General features: G+C 50.2%; 1 protein-coding gene across 1 annotated transcript in view; it reads left to right on the top strand.

Annotated features, from left to right (window-relative positions):
* The window catches only part of MEI1 (meiotic double-stranded break formation protein 1), a 3731473-nt gene that overhangs the window by 491234 nt on the left and 3218884 nt on the right, over positions 1-21355 (top strand). The window lies entirely within an intron of this gene.

The following is a 21355-nucleotide window of genomic DNA, read 5'->3' as shown; positions in this document are numbered from 1 at the left end:
CCATTACCACCTTTCCTTGAGGGGTGGTCGGGAGTGTTGGTTTGGATGGGGGTACTTCCAGTTGCGGGGGGGCCTGTCCTGGGAGGGGGGGAGTTGCGAGCAGTTGGGGTTGCTCGGGGGGTAGTTGTTGTTGGAGGGGTTCGGCTTCCTGTTTGGAGAGGGTGGGTGGGTGGGCCCGTGGTCGCGGGACTTGTAAGGACATTGTTCTTTGTTGTCTGGTCCGGTTGTGTAGGGGGGGATGGCTAGTACCGGGGCGTTGAAATGTGTGACCTGGAATGTGCGGGGTATGCAGTCCATGACGCGCAGACATAAAGTTCAGGCGTACCTCAAGCGTAGGGGGGTTCATATAGCGTTCCTGCAGGAGACACATCTTAATAAGCAAGAAGGGGCTGTTCTGCAAAGGCGCTGGAGGGGGCAGCTATTTTACACGACATTCTCAGCTTTTGCAAGGGGGACACTGATTTGGATACGGGCGGGGGTCCCCTTCCAGGTCACAAAGTCATTGGTGGACCCGGAGGGCAGATATGTGGCGGTGGAGGGGAGGCTGAGAGGCAGGGTGATATCTCTCTGTAATGTGTATGCTCCTAATGTAGACCTGCCCGCCTTCTTGTCTACCATCTCGGGCAAATTGGCGGGTTATTTGGCAGGGCCGGTCCTCTTGGGGGGGGACTTCAACTCGGTTGAGGATGTGTTACTAGATAGGTCCCATCCCCCGCTGCGCGCGTCCCCAGTGCATAGGGTCGCCAAGCGTAGGTTGGAATGGCAGGAGAGCTGGGCCCTCACGGATGCATGGAGGGCGTTGCACCCCACCACTAGGGACTACTCCTTTCACTCGCACCTACATGACCTGCATGTGAGGCTGGATGCGTTTCTTTGTTCGGCGTGTGTGCTCCCCGCGGTGGGAGGGGCGGAATACTTGGCCAGGACGCTATCGGACCACAACCCTTTGTTGATGTCTCTGGACTGGATGGTGACTGTTAACTGCGTGCCAACATGGCGCCTGCAACCCGACACCCTAGATGACTTGTTGTTCAGGGAGGCCCTGGGTGAGCGCATTGAGAGGTACTTTGAGGAGAACAGTGGCTCGGCCTCCACGAGGGCGGTAGAATGGGATGCGTTTAAGGTGGTGGTGCGGGGACACTGTATTGGGCACACGGCTGGGGCTCGGAAAACTCTGTTGGATGACTTAGATAAGGCTGAGGCACGGCTGAGGGACTTAGAGAAGAGGCGCCCGAATCACCCTGAGTTGCAGGAGGGGCTTAGCGGGGCACGGGAGGGGCTGGCGGTAGAGCTGGAGCGGCTGCGTAGCTTCGATCACAAGGCGTACATGACGAGGGCGCATGCGGAAGGTGATAAGGCGGGGTCGATGCTGGCTTGGCTCGCTAACCCAGTTCGGAGGGGAGTGCCGATCATGGGGATCCAGGAGACAGGGGAGGAGCCCTGCCACACTCAACCCGGGATCCTGAATAAGTTTCGTGCTTATTATGAGGGGCTCTATGAGAGTGGTGGAACGGGAGGGGCGGAGGAGCTTGAAGAGTTCTTGGACGGGTTACAGTTACCACGAGTGGAGGACTCGGAGGCGGAAGAGCTAGGTCGGCCCATCTCTCTTGGAGAAATAGGTTGTGCAGTAAAACAGATGGCCAGAAATAAGACCCCGGGACTTGACGGGCTACCGATCGAATTTTATAGTAAATACCTAGAATACCTTGCCCCACGGCTGCGCGAGGTGTACAATGAGGCACAGGCGAGGGGCCGACTCCCGGGCTCCATGTGCGAGGCCCTCATGATCCCTCTCTTGAAACCGGGCAGAGAGGGTGCGGCTCTGTCCTCGTACCGTCCGTTGTCTATGTTGACGACGGACTACAAGATCCTCAGTAAAATTCTGGCCAACAGACTGCTGGTACACATGACAAGCCTTGTTCACGGTGACCAGTGTGGTTTCATACCGACACGCAACACCACTCATAACATTCGTAGACTTACGAGACTGATGGGTGCGGACTGGCCGGGTGCCGTCTCCCCATTTGTCCTCTCCATTGATATTGAGAAGGCATTTGACAGCCTTGAATGGGGATACTTGTATGAGGTGATGCGCCGCTTCGGGCTGGGGGACGGATACATAAAATGGACCAAGGTCCTGTACACCGAGGCGGTAGCGAGGGTTCGGGTGGGCACACTGATCTCGAGACAATACCCGATCAGGCGTGGCACTAGACAGGGTTGTTCCCTATCCCCGCTCCTATGCGCATTGGCGATGGAACCCTTCGCTGCGGAGGCCAGACTGGGCCGCCACTACGCAGGTTTATCATTTAGGGGAAGGCCGCACTTCATCTCCCTGTATGCAGATGACCTGCTGATGTTTCTGGCCGATGCGGGCCCCGAGCTCCAGGGGGCGCGGCAGCTACTGGGGCAATTCGGCCGGTTGTCGGGCCTGAGGGTCAACTGGCCTAAATCCTGCCTGTTCCCCCTGAGGCCGGGAGAACCGTGCCCACTCACTGCTCAGGAACTCCGGTGGGAGCCGCGTTGTCTGCATTATTTGGGGGTCTATGTTTATCATACCCCGACCGACTTACTGGACGGCAACATCACTCGCTGTATTAATGCCCTGCGGGGGTCCATGGACTTCTGGGCGACTCTGCCGCTATCCCTGGCTGGTAGAATCTCCCTGCTTAAAATGATAGCCCTGCCCAGGCTTTTGTACTATTTTAGGACACTCCCGGTATGGATCCCGAGCTCTGTTTTCAAACGCCTGAGGTCGTTGGTCATAGCTTTCTTATGGGGCACGGGAAGGAGGCGCATAGCGCTCGACACTCTGTTGCGCCCCAAAGATGAAGGAGGTATGGCGGTGCCGGATTTTGAAGGGTATTACCTAGCCGCGCAGCTGCAGATTTTTATTCAGGAGGTGGCGAGAGTATATAGAGGCCCCGAGGACGCGAGAGTGGAAGGCACCCCGCGGCACGTTCTGGCGTACATTACGCTGCACCAGAAGCTCCGGGTGGGAGACCTGACGGTCGAGGAGCAGACGTTCCGGCTATGCTGGGACCGGGCCCGTAAGCGGGCGGGTGTCCGCCTTATGTATGCCCCCGAAATTCCGCTGGGGATGGTCACCGCCCTCCCACATGGAGGCGACTGGTCGCGCTTGCTAGGATGGGAGGAGGCGGGAATACAAATGCTGGGGGATCTCTACGAAGATGGGGTGTTGCTGCCGTTCCAGGACCTGCAGGAGCGATTTGACCTTCCGAGGGGCGACTACTTGCTGCACGCAGCAGTCACGGGCGCTATGCAAGCCCACTGGGGGGAAGGGCTGCAGGAACCGGGCACCTCGATGGCCTGCCAGTACACTATGATGGCGGCGGGAACTTTTAAGGCTGTCACGTGCTTGTACTCTAGGATGCAGCGGGAGGCCTTGCAGCCTTTGGCAGCCCTGAAGGCCAAGTGGGAGCTGGACCTTCAAGTGGAGATACCTGACACGACCTGGGGCCAGTTGCTAAGGCGGGCACGGAAGAGCTCGAGAAATGCCAGGTTTCAATTAATTCACTTCTATGTCATTCACAGGGCATACCTCACCCCCGGGAAAATCCAACAGTATTTTGGGGTGACCGACGCTGCTTGCCCCAGATGTAACACAATTGGGGCGGATTTGGGCCATATGCTGTGGGATTGCCCCTCTCTGGGAGACTATTGGCAGGAAGTTGGGCGGGCCCTTAACGGCGCGACAGATAGGGATATCCAGTTCACTAAAGCGGTTGGCGTCCTTCATTGGTTCCCTCACACGCCTAGGAACAAGACGACTAGTAAATTTATAGATTTAGGGCTTATTCTGGCCAAGCGGGAGATCACGAGAAACTGGAAGTCCAGAGTGGGACCCACGTATAAAAGATGGTATGGGGAATGCCTGAGATGTGCCGCGTGTGAAAGTACTCTACGGTACCAGATGGCCTGGAGGTTGAATGACGAGAAAGCTCTGGAAAGGGCGACTGCATGGGAAGTGATGGTGCAGGCGCTCCGTGATATGGATGATGAGGGGCAGGAGGGCGAGAGCGAACTGGACCGGGCAGACCCTATCACTACACAGGAGAACACACCTTAGCGAATGACTACTTCCTCCTGCAACACACCGGACACTTTTACACTGTTAACCCAGCGCAGAGCGACCACGGGGGAGGGTGGGTAGGAGGCTGGTTTGGAGAGGTGTTGGGGTACCGAAATTTGGGGAGGGGGAGGGGTGAAATTCACAAAAGCAACCCAGAGATATTTGCCTAATGTAGCGGTCAGACGTTGTAAGGAGTTACGAGAAGTGATCAGGGATGAGGTCACCCACACCGAGGACGAGGTGAACCCCCCGGATGGAGAAGGACTGGACCATACTAATCTTGTACATGCTGTATATTTACTGATGATTGTATTGTCTGTACATTTCTATTGGTGATGCAATAAAAATGATGTTAAAATAAAAAAAATTAAAAAAAATAAAAATCGAAAAAATTGAGAGAATACCATTGACAATGTCAGAAAGATCTGTCTTTGAATGGATAATACACGGGATTATCACAATTCCGATAACAACTTTCCAGTTTAAAAATTGCCTTGAGTATATACCGGCAGGCCAGTATGAAAGGTTGGGTAAAGGATACATTAAGTCATCATGGAAATTACCTTATACACACACATGTTATAGTGACAATAACAAAAATGTATTTCTTAGTGGTAATGAGTGTAAACAATCACTAAGCGGTATACTTTTGTGCCAAGGTATTAACTTGCATGGGGCCTGTGAGGGGAATTCAAATAACCTTTCATGCCACCAGCACGGGACACCTGCAACACAGATAGAGCCATTCTTTAGGCAACTTTCTAACAGGAGTTACGTTCTAAAAACGGATCACAGCTGTTGTGGCTTGGTGCCTGGGAAAGCATATCTCTTAAGCGTCAGCTCCATGGTCACTTACAAGCATTGTATCCGAATGGCCCTGGAGACTCAGTGGCTCCGATTTGGCCTCCTTTGAATATCTCTTCTATACGAATTGATACTTTAAGCAGAATGAAGTCGGTGCTTTTGCAGACAACAGTGCCCATCACATCATCAAAAGAGACGTATGATCTCCAAGTTGCAAGGACAACTGCAGAGATACATACACTTTTATCAACAAATTGCCCGGTACATTTCACAGAAATGCTCAGCCAAATCCTAAATATGTCGAATGCCAGTGGTATCTCGAATGTATTTAAGACAACTTTTTCGGGACTGTTAACACCATTTGAAGCAGTCCTGGGCATCTTTCCCAATTTTGTCCATTCGGTCTTTGGCGGCCTACCACTACTTTTGGGACTCGTAGCAGGTATTTTATTTTTGACCTTCCTGCTCCGTTATGGCAAACCAAAACGCAGACATGACTCCGGCAAGGATGGAAGAAACGATCCTAGCAATACGCTACCGGGACCGCATAACTAAAGTCCTTGGACTAGCCCGGCTAAGAGATCTGAATATGACCTGGTTTCTTTCATTCAGACCTATATGGCAGACCTGCATCTTACCTGTGCTTCGATGTATGCTATGCGGAGAGGAATGCGTGTTAGACACCTGTCTTGCACTACAATCAGCAGTACCAATGGATGTCGATACTTTGCTTAGTCCAGTAACGGCTCACGCATCGTGTTGTCCCCAGCGGTTAGCAATCCTGATGACGGCATTCGTTGAGACTTCTGCGCTACGATTAGGTGGTGGCAGTGAAGCAAGAAATGAAAGCAACATCACCCAGGTACGACCTTCTGTGAGCATTGCTGATCCTGAAATTGATGATAGCAATCATTCTCACAACTGCCAAGTTACAGCATTATCGAACTTGGTCGAACTGTCACTTGAATATGTAGACCAATTCTTTGCGAGCCTGTCTGAAATGATGTTCTCCCCTGAACAGAAACAATAACTTTTTGGAAAAAAATCCGGCACACAGCGTTCTCATGAACTCTGAATTCGGCCTTCAGCTTTGATAAACAAAAGCTACTGAAAAGTGTTTGGAACTATTTTTGCCCCGCTCACCATGAAATTATATTTTCCAAAATATTTACCTTTTTTCTGGCACACGTACTTTGCTTAAAGTAGAACTATTCATAAAGAACAGAGCTTCTATTTGTATTAGATCTAGAGACTAAATATTACCTCAGCCTCTAGCACATTTTACAGCAATTGTATTTATATGTGATGAAATAGTCTCGCCCTTCTTTTCTGTATTTAGAGACGTTTCATGTGTAATTTTTCGCAAAATCGTTCAACTGAATTTATATGCAAGATTTTTTTGAATGATTACTCTGCTTAAAAACGTACAGTACCTATAATCATTTTTATGTATTTCATGTACACCATTTCAAATGCAAAATGTATTTTGGGGTGGGTAGGAATACACGTGCATCTTATTGCTTACGTTTTTAGTAATTGATGGACATAAATTCGTGGAGTGGGTGATGTGTTTTATCTAGGACCCCAATCAATATTGTGACCTCATGCCCCCATACGGCTATAATCAATACATATCCCTATAAATGGCATAATAATCAGAGCCATATTTCAGTAACTCGCCACTGCAGTCCATGACAGTCCATGACACAGCAGAAGCCACTTCCTTAGATTCCTAGATAGCACACCGAGTTCTTTCGACATACCAAACCCCCAGCAACCTGGGAAAGCCCCGCTTGCTTTGTTTTGATTAGTAATAGACCTCCTGCGAGCACTGTAAGAACGACCAGTTCTTAGTGACATCTTTATTGACGTCTTATGTCCAAAAACGTACTCAAACTCGGCACCTTTCAGGTATAAATATATCAACGTTGCCTTAAGCAAGCACACGGTGGTGGTGAATACAGGAGCAGAACAGCTGTCCCCTTGCAGAGAGCCCAGCAGATGCGAGAAGCCCACGGACGCTGCCCCTCCTCCTTTACGCGCTGAGAAAGACGCTGTCTTTTCTCCTGCCGAGAAAATCGAGCTCCGATGGCGGCTGAAATGCCAGAAACCGGTCCCCGGAAGCTTGTTTCCTTCCCAGTGTAAGAATTGGCTTGGTAGTTTGGCTTGCCCTGTTCCCATCATGCACTGGGACAGGAACAGACTAATTTGCATATAGCCAGGTTCTCTGCTGGGATGGTGCAGTGAGCTAAAAAACGGTGTTGGATCTAGCCCTGATCTCTTGACTGGGTGAGAGTATTCTGCTTAATTCAGAGACTCTGTCCATCACCACCCCTTGTTGTTAAATAACCCTTGCAGAGAGCCCAGCAGATGCGAGAAGCCCACGGACGCTGCCCCTCCTCCTTGACGCGCTGAGAAAGACGCTGTCTTTTCTCCTGCCGAGAAAATCCAGCTCCAGCGTTTCCAGCCTACCCTTGCGGGTGACTGGGATATCGGGTCCTGAGAGGGGATACCAGAACCTCCTACATTCTATTCCAGAGGTACGGTGCTGACTAAACCCTTAGAGAGAATTCTTGAATCAAACTCTTGGCAAAACCAACTTAACTTAAACTGCTACTTACTTACTCCCTCCCACGTATTAGGCTTAGTCAGGTATACCGGAGTAGGCGTAGTTAGAAGCACCAGTTGAGGTCGCTAGCCAATGTATATATGAATGTATATGTTTTATTCATTTTAACCATCTTATGGCTAAGAAACCATATCAATGCTTTTACAGTATTATTTCGTATTACTCCTTTTACTGTACGCACTTTTTATAATAACAAGTCTTGCAATTGTGGCAATTCATTTCTCTTGCATGAGAAAGAAGACTGCTCAATAAATAATATCTTTTATTGAAAACGCCCGTCTCTCTATTCTCTGCACCCTGGTGAAAGTAAATCTGCACAACTGACTGAATGAAAAAGCTGTCTATTGTTTCACACGACTCTAGAGATTGACTCTTATTCTGAGGAGCAAAGTTGTCATGTTTATGCGGTTGTCGGAAGCTGAATCCCTTCTTGTCTGAGCCAGGGAAGCTGATCACTTCCTATTCAGTCAAGAAAGTTTCCAGTGACCTCTGAGCTAGCTGGCACAAACCTAAATTAAGTCTAACATAGTCAGTAGAGACCTAGAGGACCGCAGTCCTACGTCTACACTGCTTTTTATGTTATTCCAATGCGCAGAGCCTATTGGGAAAATAGGAACTACACTACAAGGTAATCTCCTTCCTGATCTTCTTACTACACTGGCGTTTCCTCCGTTAGTGAATATTTAGGGACTCTGGCTGACTCTTTTCCAGCATGAGTCTCTTCTGTGTTGGACATAAATACATTTAATGAAATCCGAGTCAGGAATGCAGCCAAGTTGAATATCCTAATCCCAACATATCTTCTCAGTCAGCCATACTGACTATGCACCAAAGAGAACCATTCAGGCCTTTATTGCCCATGGTACCTGGTCTGTGAGCACTTGCAATGCAACTGCGTCTGAGCCCGACTTCTGTAAAGTCAGCTCCATCACAACTGCAAAATAAACATAAAGCTTCTGACCAGGACCCACTTCTTTCCTAAAGTCAGACCCTCCACCTGATTCTGGGATACCTTAGTGGCAAGAAAGTCACATGCGGTCCACCTTACTCCACTGTTATTCCTGACAAGGAGAATAAACGCATGAACTGGCCAGGAAGATGTGTGGCAACTGGCATGAACAGACCAAGTGCTACAACACTCTTTGGCCGATACGAAAGATCTCTCTGGGACTTTTTGCAGACATTTGTTATCTAAAACCAAGGAAGGCTGAGCAAACTTCCAAGAGGTTCTGCAAGAAGAGATGCTATTCTTGAAGTGCAGCAGACAATGTGAACCTTTTTCATGGGTTTTGCAATAGTTTCTGTCTGAGACGTAGTTCATGGATCAGGCGGACAGCGCCTAAACCTAGAGGCTCAGGATAGGATTTTAAATCTTCATTTCTCTGCCATGTTTTTTTTTTTGATTGCACACCGATGATGAGATGGCTAGTATAAAAATGGAAATTGATGTCTTGAAGGCCATAGCATTGGAAAAGAAGAAAGAATACCAAAAGACGCTTCAGTCTTTTAAAGGGTGTCCTTTATAACAGAGGGTTCAACTCATTTACTGGCCTCAGCAGCAATACCTCCAACAGAAGCAATCTAACCAACACGAAAAACCTGCTAAAGAAGGGCTGCAATCATCTGTGGCTGCAGGTAAGCCACCTCAAAAAAGTGACATCTTCCTTCTTTCCTCTTGGTCACTCTAGTGGAGGGAATTATTGTAAATCAGCTACTTGTATAGTAACATATAACAAATGACAAATGTGTTCCAAATGTCGATTAGAATGGATATGCTCTTAAATTCAAGTCACCTCCACATGTTGTACCACCAAATAAATCTAACCCAAAAAAGTTCTCCCTTTCGCCTTGAAGCCAGCCCCTTTCACTTTTTTCCAAAATACATAGCAGTTGTGACGACTCATCTGAGAACACAGAAAACCTTTGTCTACCCATATTTAGACTAATAAAAGCAGCATTACAACAGATACCTAGGCACACATAAATTAGGTAAAACAGTGTGTTAGTATAAACACATATAATACAATACACAAGCCAACAAAAACAGAATTGATCTCTTGAATAGTTTAGAAAAATGTTTGGTATTTTAATTCTCAACCTAGCCAGCCGACACGTGTTTTGTCGCATGTGGAACAATCTTTCCGCGACTTTCTCAGGGCTGTGTCCGAAGATATTAAATCAATGGGTTGTCGCTCAGCCAGTGATAATTCCGGCCGGGCCCGAGACAAAATAGTCAACTTCAATGGTTTGTAAAATGGGGAATCGGCTGTACCATAAAAATAATGTAATGCTCATTTGGGTCTCGGAATATGAGAAAAACAGAATGGTGTCTCAAGTGATGGACCGGTAATGGCTTGTGTTTGGCAGAAGCAGTGTGTGGCAATTCGTCTCGCCAGTCGTGCTGGTGAAAAAGAAGGAAACGAGGAACGGATAACTCCTCGTGCGTCGGTGGCCACTGTAGTGGCCCGTGAGCGAGAGATCGAAGAACATGTCGTTCTGGGATCACCGACGCACGAAGAGTTATCAGCTCCTCGTTTCCTTCTTTTCCACCCGGGCCCCTGGCGGGACGAATGTCACACACTGCTTCTTTTAGCTTTGCTTTCTCAGTGAAAATCTCTCTCTCTCTCTTCAATATATATATATATATATAGATGTAATTTAAAATGTCATGAGTGATGTATTATGTGAAGTCATAAGGAGCGCAAGTTACTGGTAGCTCAGTAATCTAAAACGGAATTTCAGGGGTTTTTCATGTTTTAATTTGTTTTTATTATTGCAAGGCCTAACTATAACACCACTTTAAGCTTTGTTTTCTCATTGAAAATCTCTCTCTCTCTCTCTCTGTTAGATGGGGAAAGTGCCGAAACGCAGAGGACATAGTGCCCTCAGCATGGGGGGTGGGGGCAGCACCCAGACATATGATGATGACGACGGCCCTGAATTGGGGAAAGACACGTCTACCGCACGACCCACGCGGACAGACATTATGCAAGCCATCACGGCCTCCCGGGAGGCCCTTGAAACGAAAATTGATGCTATTGATACAGGCTTAAACCTACTGAAGGATGAACACCTCCGATTAAATGAGAGAGTAGCGACCACCGAAAAGACTCTCTCCGATCTCCCCACAGAAGTGACGGAACTACAGAAATCCCTAAGGGACATTGAAGCCAAGGTGTGAGTCCTAGAATTGAGAGCAGAAGACAGTGAGGAGAGGTCTCGTAGGAGCAACCTACGCATAGTGGGGATGCCGGAGAGGGAAGAAGAAGCAAACATGGTTTAGTTCCTGGAAGACTGGATCAAGACAGAAGTAGCACTAGAGGGACTCTCCCCATTTTATGCGCCTGAGAAGGCATACAGAGTCCCAGCCAGGATCCCCAAGCCGGGAGCCCCCCACGACCCATAGTGGCGCAGCTCCTGCACCGAGATTGGGACCACATTCTCAAGCAAGCTAGCCAGAAAAAGGATCTGCTAGTGGGCAATAGTAAGGTGATGGTATTCCCCAACTTCATTAGAGAGGTGCGAAGACAGAGGCCTTTATTCTTAGCGGTCAAAAGAATACTTAGGCAGCTGCAAGTCCCATATTCAATGCTGTTCCCAGCACAACTGAGAATGGTTGGACAGGCGGAACTGCAGTTGTTTCACACACCACAGGAAGCCTGGGAATGGCTGGAACATGACAGGCGGGGAACCTCCCCAGGATCAGTGCGAAAGAAGAAAGACAGGGGCCCAGGCACAACAGGGGCGCCCTCCTCAATAGAAGCCAGAGCAGATCTGCACAAAGCCCTCAAAGTGGTGGCAGAACTCAGCCAAGTGGGGTATAGCCCCATACCGAGCAGAAGTGGCCGAGAGACGGACCGCTCAAATGGCTCGCAGGCTACAAGCGCGACTGAGGACTCGGAGACAGATACCCCGAAGATAACGCCCAAATCTGTGGATAAAATCATCTAAGGGGGAAGGAGGACGCAGAGAAGACATGAAACCTGCTGGAACATAGCCTTTTGGAGGCAGAGTCGAGGACGGGCCGGGGGATTATCCTGGAGGAAAAGATGATAGACTGAGCGCAGGCTGGGGCCAAAGATCCAGATATGAAAGAGGTGGAGATCCGGCTAGCGGTCTCCTGGGCCTGGTTGGTAAGCTTCACAATGCCAAAGTTATGAGGAACTTTATCTTTATTTCTGTGGTGTTTGTATTGGGAGTTACTTTTAGGGGCCAGGTGTGTCAGGGGTAGGAAAGTAGATTAACGGTTAAGACCAATCCAGTGGCATCCCCGATAGACCTTAAGTGCATCTTGTGGAACATGCACGGGATGCACACCATAACAAAGTGCCACAGGATACATGCATACTTAGTGAGAAGGGGGGCCCAAATTGCAATGTTGCAGGAGACACATATCACTGTGAAAGAAGGAGCTGCGCTACAACGTTGATGGCAGGGGCAAACTGGATGGGAAGGATGTGACGGTTGGTAGCATCTATGGGCCAAACACTGATCAAATTCCGTTCCTAGCACACCTTTCTAGGACAGTGGCACCAGCACTGGCAGGATCGGTGCTAATGTGGGGGTCTACAACTGTATTGAAGATGTGGTGCTGGACCGATCCCACCCGCCCCTGGCAGATTCACCCATATGTAGAGCAGCAGAAGCACACTGAAACTGGCAGCAGCAATGGGGCCTAATAGACACTTGGAGGGCATAACACCCGGGGAAAAGAGACTATTAATTTTTATCACCCCTACATGAGTTTTATGTTATGTTATGTTATTAAAATATTTCTTAAGCGCACTGTCACCGATTGGTTTCTTGGCGCTGTGATCAGCAGTAGCATGAACATAGATGAAGAGAGTTGAGTTATTGAAATGCTTGTTAGCTTATTGAAATATGTTATAGTTATTGAAATATGTTAGGTTAGACTCCATGTAGTGTTCTCCGGATGTGCATGAATGTATGCAGACGAGTGAGTACCTGGCGAGGACCAACTCGGATCATAATTTTTTATTGGTGGGGCTGGTCAGGACTAGGAGTAGGCCAAACATTCCAACCTGGCGCCTTAGACCAGAGGGGCGTTTTAGGACCAAGTATTTCAAGCAACAATACCTTAGACCAGGGCTGTTTTAGTCCCAAGTATTTCAAGCAACAATACGTGCAGCAATTGGGCAACACTTTGATGAGAATGCCGGGACGGCGCAAACCCTTTGGTGGAATGGGAAGCCTTCAAGGCTGTGATACGGGGCGGGTACATCCCCGAGGCGGTAGGGGTGAGAACGATGCTTATGAGGGACACCATAGTAACAGAGCAACGCCTCGAAGAGCTAGAGAGGGAGTAGCCAGAAAGGCGAGACAAACAAGAGGAACTGCTAGGTGCTAAGGAAATAGTATCTGAACATGAAGAGCTTTTGTGCTGCTTTGATTACTAAAATTACATGGTGCGTGCTCGAACAGAAGGGGATAAGACTGGGGCACTGTTGGCCAGGCTGGCTAGTCCGGCTAAGAAAGGGTCGGTTATCCTGGAAATGAGGGAAGAGCTGGTGAGGTCTGACATCGGCAACAGGATATCAACTACTTATTCCTGAGGTATTGTACCGGGCTATATGAAAGTAGGCTATCCCCCACAACCGATGAGATAGACGATTTAATGGGAGATATTGAGCTGCCGGCATTATTGGAGGAAGAGGCGGAGTCACTAGGGAGGTAACTAGAGCTGGGAGAGGTGAGAAGCGCTATTACGGCGATGGCCAGAAACAAAACACCTGGGACAGATGGACTCCCAGTTGTTTTATTTCACATACTTCGACCTCTAGGGCCCTCCGTTAGTGGAAATATATAATCAGCTAAAGCAGATTGGGAAGCTCCCAGAGTCAACAAGGGAGGCAGTGATTATCCCGCTGTTGATACCAGGTAAACCTCCATCTGATAAAAAGGCGTACAGACCACTCTCTGTGCTCAATTTGGATTTTCAAATTTTGAGCAAGATCCGGGCCACCCATCTCCTGCCACACATGGTAGATCTCATACACCAAGACGAAGCAGGATTCATACCCTCCAGGAACACAGTGATGAATGTTCGGAGACTATTGAGTCTACTCAACGCTGACTCCTACTGTAGGGAGGGGGCTGTCATCTTTCAGTAGACATAAAGAAGGCCTTTAATAGCCTTGAATGGTCTTACCTTTTTCAGGTGATTAGAAGGTTTGGGTTGGGGTCTGAATTTGTGGCATGGACTGCCTTACTATAAACGGAATCTACGGCTAGAGTTAGGATGGGCACGCTCATATCGGACTGTTAGAGAGTGGGGCGGGGAACACAGCATGGGTGCCCTTTATCGCCCCTGCTGTTTGCCTTGGCCATGGAGCCTCTGGCAGCCAGAGCTAGGAGAGGGTGCTTCTACCAGTGCCTGGAGGTAGCCTGTCAAACACACCACATTGCACTGTACGCCGATGACTTAGTATTATACCCTAGCAATGTGAGGGAGGACCTTCAGGGAGACAGGGAACTGCTAGCGGCACTGGAGATAGTGGCAGTCCTTAGGGTAAATTGGACAAAGGCATGCCTCTTCCCCGCTATGGAAGGTATGGAAAGGCAACGGGAGATGGTGTGAGTCCTCAACTCAACCTGACTCCTACTGTAGGGAGGGGGCTGTTTTCTTTCAGTAGACATAAAGAATGCCTTTAATAGCCTTGAATGGTCTTACCTTTTTCAGGTGATGAGAAGGTTTGGGTTGGGGTCTGAATTTGTGGCATGGACTGCCTTACTATAAACGGAATCTACGGCTAGAGGGAGACAGGGAACTGCTAGCGGCACTGGAGATAGTGGCAGTCCTTAGGGTAAATTGGACAAAGGCATGCCTCTTCCCCGACATGGAAGGTATGGAAAGGCCACAGGAGATGGAGGGAGTCCTGTAGAAAAATCGATGCTTGTCGTACCTAGGAGTCCAAATATGTCAAGGCCAGGCAAATCTGCTAGATGGGTCCCCCAGAAATGTTGGTTTCTGGGGATGTTTCGACATCTCCAGGCATTGATGACTGCACTTTTATGGGGAATGGGAAGACACAGAGTAGCACTCAAAGCACTAATGAGGCCAAAAGCAGCAGGAGGACTGGTGGTGCCAGACTTTTAGTATTATTATATAGCAGCCCAGCTGCAATGGCTCATGAAATGGATAGCGAGCCTGGTGAGCGGGCACGGTGCAACAAGGTGATGCGGCACCAAGTCTGCGTCTCCTGACTCGTTTGGTGCTGAGACTCCCCATTAAGGAGGGAAAGATGACCACTAAAATAAATAACATTTGCAAATGCTGGAACAGAAATCTGCAGAGGTCCAAGACTAAGCACCCATATGCATCAGATATTCCACTAGCTATATGTGTCGCACTTCCACATGGGGAGACTGTAGAGGACTGGAGAGAAGCAGGGATTACCACTGTAGGGATGCTATACGAAGAAGGAACCTTGCTACCCTTTAATATCTTCAGGGAGAGGTATGACACCTACTACATACCGCCCTCACAGCAGTGACACGCAAACAATGCGGAGGGGGACCCTCAAAGCCATCTTTGGCAGAGGTGTGTCAATATGTGGTATCTGCGGCAGGGACATACAAAGCGGTCACCTGTTCATACAGGCAACCTAGTCATGTAACCCTCCCCGCCCTCAGTAAATTACACCAGAGATGGGAGGAGGACCTAGGGTAGCCAATCGCCAAAAAACATAGGGAGAATTGGTAGAATGAGCAAGCAAGGATACCAGAAACACCAGATTTCAACTTGTTCACTTCTATTTCCTGCACAGAGCATACTTCACGCCAGGTCGCATTAATAGATACTTCAATATGAGAACAGCGGTATGCCCGCGCTGCAATGAGGAGAGTTCAAATTCCTCCATATGCATGGAGTTGCAGAGGCATGGGTGACTTCTGGGGTGAAGTGACCACGGTGCTGGTGGAGGTGACGGAAAAGGAAGTAGCCACAACACCAGGGTATTGTCTTTTGCATTGGTGTCCCCACACTTCTAAAAATAAGGTAACAAGTAAGTTCCATAACTTGGGCCTTATTTTAGCAAAGAGGGATATCACAAGCCGCTGAAAAGCTCTGGGGTCCTAATGTACATAGGTGGAAGAGGGAGTTTATAAAGTGGGGGGACTGTGAGGGAGCAGTATGGTTACGGATAGCCAAGAAAACTGGCAGTGAAAAGTCGCTAGAGTCAGCTAGAAAGTGGGCAGCTCTGGTGGAACCATTAAAGAATCCAGAGACCGAGGCAGAGAAAATGACGTAGGGACAAGCCCAGGAGAGGGAAGCAGGGGATCATAACCCATGAATCAGTGTGGTTAGAAGTGGGAAGAAAAGGGAAGAACAGGTGGTGCCCCCACTTATAAAGACATGAGGGCTAGAGAACAGCATGATAGACCGAGGGACCTAGGACACGTAACACTCCTTGAATAAGGTTCGACTGCTACTACATATGACACCACTGGCAAGGGGAGGGGGGCGGTTTTTATTTCTTTGTTTTCTCTTCTCTCTGGCCTCTTGCAAGAGGCAGGCAAAATGATGCAATAGGCTTTAGCTCGTACCTCATTTAGGATCACTGATGTAACCAGGCGGTTTGCAGAGAGGTGGGGGGCACCAATAGGAACAAGAACTATGCAAGCAATTACTCCAGGACATGAGATCTGTCAACAGAGGGGACAATGGTAGTGAGCGTACCTTAATAACGCTTGAATATAGCAGTATCTGCACTGTTGAATGTAAGACGCCAAAAGTAAATGTTCCATAAAATATGTAAAAGAAAAAAAATCTGTGGGGGTCTTGGCCTAGCGAGCCATCATTGTGGTCGCACTGTAGGTGAGCACCGCTGAGCCCGTCCTTAAATCCTTCAATTATCCTGCTTCAACGATCTTTTCCATTGTGGAAACGCTGTGAGGCGGTGCTGAGAAACGCGGGTACTTGGCAGCAGTGCCATCAGTCAACCCCGGGTGTGCTCCAGCCCTTTCCGTCGAGGTGCATGGCCGGTGGGCCCTGTGACGACCCTGCAGCGGTGTGGAGCAGCTGGGCCGGGTGCGAAAGAGACTAGAGTTGGGCGCTGTGGTGCAGACATCGAGCCTCGGCTATGGGCCCCTATTGAGGCGGCAGACTGTCCAGCATGGACGTGCCGCTATGGAGGAGGTGAGGCGGCCTGGTGAGCCTGTGGAGCGACCCTCCCCCTGTGTCCCTGCGGAGATCTGCGTTTCTTGGGCCCTGGGTGTCCGTTGCTCTGCTGGGGCTCCTGGCTAGTGGATCCTGGGGGAGTGTGTGGACCCTACTCCTGTTGCCCTGCCCCAGCTCCGGTGGTCGGATTGGGCCAGTCGCGGGGGGAGAGATTGGCGGTGCTGTGTGGTGACGCACGTCAGGGAGGACTGTGCGCAATTCAGCCGGCCTCTGTGCGGGGGGGGGCCTCCTGTGTTTGCCCCATGGTGCTGCTATCGGTTTCCGGTTGTGGTTCCCTGCTTGTAGGGGAGTGGCGAAGGACACTGTGCTGGTGAATTGTTGTGGAGGGGGTGAGGTGGCTTGGTGGACCGGCGGTGCGCCCTCCTCCCTCCTCTCATATCCTTGCAGAAATGTGCCGCTTTCCGGCCTCGAGGGATCCATCGCCTCTGCGGAGCCCTTAGCCGGCCTATCTTGGGGGTGCGTGTGGACCCCGTCCTTGTAGCCCTGCCCTCTCATTGGTGGTCGGATCGGGCCACGAGCGGGTGGGGTGGTGATGCACTTTGGGAGTGTCCGTGAGTGTTGTGGCCGGCTTCTGCACATGGGGCTCCCGGTTGTGTGCGGCGTCCTGCGCTTTCCTCCCCTTCCCCTCCCCACAACTGTATTGGCGTACTATCGGCGGTCATATCAGTCTGAGTGCGCATTTGGGGGTGTTTGAGTAGTTTTGGGTACTGCACTGTGGTCCATCCGGCCTTGGATGGCCTTCCTCCCTCCGCGTGTGCGTTCCTCCCCACTGTAAGATCCGGCGGCCAGGTCGGGACGTGAGTGGAGTGAGTGTGTGGGGGCTCCTGAGACATCCTGTGTGAGCCAGTCGGGGTGACGTGTCTCGTAGACCGGAGGCCTAGTCCTGTGTGGTGGTGGTGTGCCCCTCTCGCGTAGGGGCGGACTTGGTGTGGTCTTTTTATCACCGTTGTCGTGTATACTGTGGGGTTGTGGTTCCATACGGGGCCGAAGTCCGGGTATCATCATGACAAGGGATAAGCACAGGGGGGCCCCGGCTAAGCAAAGCACCATGGACCGCTTACCGGTCCCGCGGCCTCGACTGCAGAGCTGGAGGGTGCGCAAAGAGGAGTCCCGGACAATGCTGCCCTTATGGCGGCATTACGCAGTCCCGCACAGCCCTCGAGACTAAAATAGGGGAGGTGGGTTCTGAGGTCTTACTCCTCTGCCAGGACCTGCGCAACGCTACGGAGCACATTATAACGGCTGAAAACAGGATCTCTGGAGTGGAGGACTCGGTTAGCACACTGCAAAAGAAAGTAGGGTCATTGGAGACCTTCGCTAGGGGCCTGGCATCTCATGTTGAGGATGCGGAAGGGAGGGCACAGAGAAGTAACCTGCACTTTGTGGGGTTCCCGGAGGGCTGTGCAAGGGGGGACATGGAACAGTTCTTGACGAAATGGCTAGTTAGTTGGTTTCTCTCTGAATATATGTCTAATTGCTTTATGATTGAGAGGGCGCATCGGTCTCTCGTGAAGCCGCCACCGGGAGCAAGACCACAACCAGTCATAGCGAAAATCCAAAATTATCATGATCGGTATAAGATGTGATGGATGTGGTTCGGGATAGATGGCGACGAGGGGGAACGTCAGCTGCTGGTCAAACAACTAAATCCTCCTCCTCAGTGTCGGGTCTGGGCTGGGTTGACTCCTGGAGACGGCAGCATGCGGAGGAGCAGGTTTATACATATTTCTCTGCGGTGCATTAATTGCTCTCACTGTTGGACTATGTCTTTGTACCAGCTGCAGTGGCTGGGAGAGTAATGGATACGGAACTCTTTCCCAGGGGTCTATCGGACCAATCCCCAGTCGCACTCATGCTACGGTTCAGCCCTGCAAGGCCACCTTTTCGTTGGTGTCTCTCCCCCTGGCATCTGCAAGATGACCAGTATAGGGATGATTTGGGACAGGATCAATATCTGGATCTTAATGTGGTTTCAATGGTGACCACTGCACCGCAGTGGGAAGCAATGAAATCTACTATTCGGGGGCGGGGTGGACATAACTTATTGCTCCACGGCACAGCGGTCTTAGAAAGAGTCCCTGGTGCGCTTGGAAGCTCACTAGTTGGAATTGGAACGTGCAGGAAGGGAGGGTGAGGGGGGGCGAGGCTGCGTCAACAGTTATTAGTGGCGAGACAAACGCACATGGACTTATTGCTGGATGAGACTCGTTTGGCATGGCTGGCGTCTCGTAGTAGGATCGATCAACGGCGGATAAATTGCTTCATCGTCTGTGTCAGGGGGCTGCGAGTTCTTTGGTTCTCCCTGGGCTTTTGGGGCCGGATGGGAGGGCATTGGGTGATCCCTCAGTTATTGCTGAGAGCTTTACGCACTACTATGCCAATTTGTATGCCCCACGAGAGTCCTTGTCAGAGGACTTGGTCCTCAGATTTATTTTGGATCTTCCGCCCCGGTCTCCGATGATGCTCGGGCAGAATTGCATCTCTCACTCACGGTGGAGGAACTGGGTACGGCCTTACGGGAACTTAATTCTAGGAAGACCCCAGGGCCCAACGGATTCCCCTGTGAGTTCTTTAAGAGATATTTTTCGAAACTGGGACCCCATCTCCTTGGGGTTGTGGAAGAGGCGCGGGAGAGTGGATGCATTCCAAGGGACTGGAGACACACCGAGGTGGTCGTGTTCCATAAGCCGGGCCATCCTCCGGACCAACGCTCTTCATACCGCCCCATGGCCCTCGGGGCGGTATGAAGAGATTTTGACCAAAGCCTTGGCCACTCGCCTTCGCTCCCATATCACCTCGCTGCTCCATCCGGACCAGGTGGGCTACATGCCTCAACGGGAACACAGCACAATATTCGGCAAGGGCACATCGCTATAGACTCATATCGGAGGCTGGAGATGCCAGCGGCTCTTCTCCAGGTTCGGTTCCTGCATGAGGGTGCATGGGGCGGAGCATCACTAGTCTCGGAAGAAGGAGAAAGAGATTGAAAGAAGACTGGTCTGAGGCTGCTGCACTTATACTGTTTGGTAGCAGTGCCGCACAGTCTTGTACAAACACACCCTGCGCATGTGTGGTGGACGACTTAATATCGCCCAAATCAAGCATGTGCAGAGTGTGTCTGTGAGGGAGTGGTGAGGGCAAGCAGGCGCTATCTAAAGCAGCTGGTTTTCCAGGGCTTCGGTCGGATTTTCGACTCGCCCGGATCTCTGATCTAGCTCACAACATTCTTCTAGGATCCCGCCTCCTCCTCTGACTGGATGACCGTTGGTACAGTCACCCTATGACAATAGGAGGCGTGATTTCAAGTACTGCTTCCTGCGCTGGGTTTGTATTTCCCTCCTTCCTTCAACCAGCTTCAACCCGGTCTGTTAAAAACTCAGTGATCAAGCTGAAAACAGTGAGTACGAGTGTGCCTTGCCTCAGAGGTCTGGTGGCGTCATTTGCCTTCAGTAGGATCATCAAGACGGATCTAGGTAAGAAGAATGTTATAATATTTATTACAGGCAGTCCTCTTCTTCCGCTTGTCTCTTTATGTAACCATGATGTACTTTATGTGCTTCTGGTTGTGAAAATAAGTGTGTGACTGCAGCCAGGCCCATGTGCTGCAGCCAGACCTGTGTGCCAGTGTTAGAACCCTCAGTGCTGTGCTTGTTCTAGTTCTGGTTTCTGTTATTGTGTGTGGCTTGCCAATAGACCCGATATAGTGATAAATATAATTTGCATTGCAGGGTTGATCAGTGCACATTCTTTTTGCCCTCGCGATGGAGCCCTTGGCGGCTTGGGTGCGGATTGACGCACAAGTGGCGGGCTTCGATTGGGCACAGGGACTATTGGACCGTATCGCACTCTACGTGGACGATGTTTTTTCTTTTTGACTGACGTCAATAGGACGGGCCCTAGATTGCTGTGTATTGTGGAAATACTCTGGGAGACCTCCCGTCAAATTATGAATGCGAGTAAGTTCATGCTGTGGACGTCCGGTAGAATTGAGTACCTGGGCCTCTGCGGTGCAGGTCACCGCAGTCGGTATGAAATATCTGGGTGTTTTTCTGTCTGATGCATCGGGGGAGTCCTGGGATCGTAATGTTGCATCGGTGTGGGCACGGGTGCGCAACGAATTGAGAACATGCTCTCATATGCCCATTTCTCTTCCTGGTTGGTCCTCCATCTTTAAAATGGTCTTGTTGCCGTGTTTGCTATACAAGCAACAGAATCATCCATTCCCTGTTAGGCCCTCTTGGATCCACCAGGTGAATTCGGTCCTGGGACAGTTTCTTTGGGCAGGAAGGGCACCCAGGGTAGAACTGCGGACGTGTTTTCAGCCCACTTATTGTGGTGGGCTGGCCACCTCAGATTTCTGGTCCTACTATGTGGCCTCGCAACTTCTGATATTGAAGGAATGGTGGTATGGGGATCGCTCTGTTCCTGCATATGCAGTGGAGAGGTGCCAGATGGGATCCTATTCCTTACATACGGTCTCCTATTCCTTACATACGGTCTTATATTCTGCTTCTATCCGCAAGATACTGCCGTCCGCCACAAGGGTAGTTTTCCAGGTGTGGAGGCAGGCCCTGCGCAGGATGGGGTGGTGGGGCAGGCTGACACGGGAGGCTCCCCTTTGATCCAATGG

This window comes from Lissotriton vulgaris, chromosome 1_1 (genome assembly GCF_964263255.1).
Source record: "Lissotriton vulgaris chromosome 1_1, aLisVul1.2, whole genome shotgun sequence".
NCBI lineage: Eukaryota > Metazoa > Chordata > Amphibia > Caudata > Salamandridae > Lissotriton > Lissotriton vulgaris.
This window is presented reverse-complemented; position numbering and strand designations above follow the sequence as displayed.